Source organism: Helianthus annuus, chromosome 16 (assembly GCF_002127325.2).
Source record: "Helianthus annuus cultivar XRQ/B chromosome 16, HanXRQr2.0-SUNRISE, whole genome shotgun sequence".
In the NCBI taxonomy this organism is placed as follows: domain Eukaryota; kingdom Viridiplantae; phylum Streptophyta; class Magnoliopsida; order Asterales; family Asteraceae; genus Helianthus; species Helianthus annuus.
The window spans coordinates 160,468,326-160,472,631 of record NC_035448.2 but is presented as its reverse complement, the minus strand read 5'-3'; the positions used below and the strand labels follow the sequence as shown (position 1 = coordinate 160,472,631).

General features: G+C 35.7%; 1 long non-coding RNA gene across 3 annotated transcripts; it reads left to right on the top strand.

The window, feature by feature from the left end:
- The first annotated feature begins 216 nt into the window (after positions 1-216).
- LOC110914990 lies at positions 217-3,853 on the top strand. 3 transcript variants are annotated; one of them, XR_002578676.2, is made up of 7 exons: positions 217-409; positions 490-574; positions 643-726; positions 1,068-1,389; positions 1,475-1,711; positions 2,256-2,325; positions 3,496-3,853. It is a non-coding gene; the product is annotated as an uncharacterized LOC110914990 (long non-coding RNA). The 3 variants fall into 3 exon arrangements; XR_002578677.2 differs by having other exon boundaries at positions 2,253-2,325; XR_002578679.2 differs by having other exon boundaries at positions 1,068-1,403.
- Positions 3,854-4,306: the final 453 nt, after the last annotated feature.

Here is a 4,306-nt window from a genome sequence, read left to right as displayed (position 1 = left end):
ACTAGTAACTATGCATCGATATATATTAGTTTATCTAGTCTAGTTAATATATATATATATATATATATATATATCTATACTATATTAATAAGCATATCCAAAGGACTTCTTAAGGTCATTAAATTAAAATTTCTTTAAAACACCTTTAATGCATGATGTACATCCCACTAAAGCACACCAACATATACTATCCCAATTATACCCTTTTGTCACTGAAACAAAAAACACGGACACAAATTAGGGTTTCATAAATCTCCTCATTCTTATCCGCCTCCCTCTCTCTCTCTTGCGGCGATTCAGAAACACGAAGCTATCTTCACCAGATCTGTTTGAGATTTTGCTTTCTTCGGCTGCTATTGATGGTGGTTGTCTGGTTAAGTTGGCATTCCGACCACTCGACAACCGTAAGGTAAGATTTAACGTTGATTGTGGTTATTTCCTTTGAAGATTTGACTGTTGTTATTTCCTATGAACATGTGTTCACCACAGATCGACGGAGAAGAGGTGCAACTGACACTTTTAGATCTACGGCCCCTAAACCCTAATGCGTTCAAACATTCAGATCTGGTATAAGGTAAGATTTGTTGTTGATTATGGTTATTTCCTTTGAAAATTTGAAGATTTCACTTGTGTTCACCACAGATCGACGGAGAAGAGGTGCAACTGAGCTTTTAGATCTGCTGCTCACAAACCCTAATACGGTCAAACTTTTAGATCTGGTATAAGGTAATTAATCGATTGGTTAGTTGATTTCTGTGTCGACCCATGTTTTAGATTTTGAATTTAATTGTTTTTTATTGAAGAGTTTTGTCATGGATTTGGTGAGTGGTTTAAGTTAATTTGTATTTGAATTTGTGAAATTTGAGTGTTATGTAAGTGGATTTGTTGTTAATTAACGGTTATGCGAGTTGAAACTGTACTGAAATTAACGGTTATGCGAGTTGAAACTGTACTAAAATTAACGGTTATGCGAGTTGAAACAGTACTGAAAACCGTTGCTGATATGTTGTGGATTTGGTGAGTATTTTTGGTTAATTTGTGTTTGAATTTTGTGAAATTTGGCTCAGGTGGCTGAACAACAAGTGAGTAGTTTGTGTTTGGAGGCTCAGGAGTTCATGATTGCTGGTAGATGGTTGGATTTGGCTTCGTTGACGATTACTTCTGCTGATTTGGTGTTTTCTAAAGCGTCATATAAAGGTTAAATCGTTAAACTCAATCTGGTGATTCAGTTTTCAGCTTTTTATTTGTTGTGTTTCTATGTGGCTATTAAAATACTTGTGTTTGTTGGTGCAACTGCTGTCGAGGATAAGCTGCAATAAGGGGTTTGGTTTCAATGACACCAGCGACAGTGGTGACTTACGGTAGTGGTACTACATCATGCTTCAGCAGGTTCACAGGAATTGGTGACTTAAGTTGATTTTCATTTATTTAAATATATAAAAATAGTAGCGACTAATGATAGATTGTTTTTTAGGGAGTTCTGCAACCAGACATGTGGGGAGTAACACCTTGAGATATGTGGGACTGGAAATGGTCACCAGTCGCTACCCTAGCAGGCTACCCTAGCAGTCCAGGTGGCGGTGACTCCAGTGCCACCTCCCATAGCCAGAACATCATCAGCTGCAGTTATAGCCTCTAGAGAAGATGTGCTTACCAAAATGGCAATATTTGTGTATGGGACTTGACTGCAAATTCGTGCAGCTGTGAGCTGGTATGTGATGATTTTCCATCATCTTACTGTCGTGTTTTAATTTCTGAAAAATTATGAGTATTTTTCTTGTTACATTTTTCAAGTGTATGCTTAGGGGTGTGAATTTCTCACACGTATCAAACTTAACACGTTACGTGTGCTTAGGTTAGGCCTAAATGGGTTTGGGACTTTGGGTCAGTTTTAATGTATATGTGTGTGTATCAACAGGTTATATTGTCCCCTATTGATTCTGTGGCAGATACAGATTAGTTCATTGTTTGAGATGTAACCATTTTAGTTATGTGTGATGTTAGACTATAAAATGCATTATGGTAGGGTTTGTTTAATTAATTAATTGAGATTGATTAGTTTAGTTTTCTGCTTTAGGTTTGTTTAATTTTTTGTTGTTTGATCTTGGTTTTATGCATAAATAATAAAACTATAAAAGACATTACTGTACATCGTATACGCGTTAATCGTTTTGGTTTTGCACGATGGCATAAATGTGAATTGTGTGTAGATCGATTAAATGATGGTTGTATGTTTAAATGGTGTTTTGAAGCAGAATGATGAACCTTTGGTTGAAGATGATGATGATGAAGATGATGATGATGAGGATGAAGATGATGTTGTAGGTAAGAGTATGTGGTTGAATGAATACTGTGCATAAGTTTGTTGTCTGTTGCTATACGATTCTGTGTTTCGTCGTCCAGGCAAAAAAAAACATTAAAATTTGAGATTTTGTCATAAGTTAATTAGGTTTAATTTTACTCAATAACTGACTGGAATTGCTAAAGCATGTTTGTTGCTATTACATTATATAAAGGTAAGTGCTTGTTTTTAAAAAGTGAGTCGCTCCTACGCGCCTTTAGGCCCCAAATCTGAGCTTCGAGATGTGAGGCGTTGCTCTATGTACAACCCAAAGCTTTATGTATAACCAAAAGCTGCATACTAGATCTTATGTACATGAAGTGCCGCCTCAGGGTCTTGAGGCGTTCTGATCAAATCATGCTTCATGCACTTGTTTAAAATCAAGAGCGAATGAGAGTTTATATGGAAACCCAAGTAGTTTCAGTGCATTCAAATGATGTGGTGTTTTTTTTATTTTTCTTAATTTTTTTCCATTTTCTAATAAATTGCAATATTTTTGCAAATAACTTAAACTGGTTATGTATTTGCCTCCAACAGGGTCAAATTGGTTAACTTAGAAAGTTAAAAAATATAGCTTTTGTAATCTTATTAACTATATTTTCTTGCAAGGTAAAGTTACCTTAAAGTAGGGGTGCAAACGAGCCGAGCTCGAGTTCGATTAACTTAATGAGTGCTCGAGCTCAGGTCGGTTCGAGCTTTGTTTTCAAAGCTCGAGCTCGGCTCGTTGGTAGTTTCTCCGGCTCGAGCTTGGCTCGTTTATAATCTATTAAGTGAAGCTCGGGCTCGGGCTCGTTTTGGTAAACACGCTTTTTTTTAAGTTCGGACTCGGCTTATAAACAAGTTTAGATAAGCTCGGCTCGTTTACTAGAATAGAAAACTTTAAATAAGGGGTAAATGTTATTAAATTTTAATAAACGCTATTAAGGTTCGACGAGCCAAACGCGCTTTACATGCCAGGCTCGAGCTCGGGTTCGATGAATAAATGAGCATTACTTTAGGCTCAAGCTCGATAAGGCACGGCTTGTTTCGAGCCTTTTCTCGAGCCGCTCGGCTCGTTTGCAACTCTACCTTCAAGACATTCATTTTGCCATTTTCTACTGTTAGTTTCCACAGTTACTTGTTGCTTGTAAATCATTAGTTTCATCATTTTGCAGATGCTATTTGTGATCCCAAAGCCAGATGTTTTCAAGTCCGTTTTCAAGTCCCCTGCTTCAGACACATACGTAATATTCGGCGAAGCAAAAATAGAGGATCTGAACTCACAGTTGCAGAGTCAGGCAGGAGAGCAATTCAAAGCACCTAACCTTAGCAACGTGATATCGACGTCTGAGCCAACAGCCGTGGCTCAAGACGATGAGGATGTAGACGAGACCGGGGTTTCGATTTGTTTTTGTTGTTCCTGTAATGTTTGAGATTGTTTGATCATGTTGTTATCTTTTTTGCATTGACAATTGGGTCTTTGCTGAATTTGAGGATTCGATGAATGATAAAGAAAATGGTTTGTTTGAGATGTGGTTGGGTGTTTGATATAGTTTTTGCATTTTTAAAATTATATTGTGCATTGACAATTGGGTCTTTGCTGAATTTAAGGATTTGAGGATTAATAAAGGAAATGGTTTGTTTGAGATATGGTTGGGTGTTTGATATTGTTTTTTCATTTTTAGAATTATATTTATAACAAGTGTTTTGTGTTTTTTAAGTAAAATTTTAATTTTTTTAACAGCCTCAAGTAAAATGTAAACAATTTTTTGTTAAAGTTATGTAGTTTAAATGACTTTGAATAAATTTTGGATGTGCCTTCGGAAAATTTTAAGGAAAATCCAACGTCCAATTTTTTTTATTTATAATTTAAAAACTGATAATACTATATATAGTACAAAACTAGGGTGATAAAATGTTTATAATTATTATACGGCCTTATAATAAAATATGTAACTTGTAAATTTAAAATGCAAGTATATATCG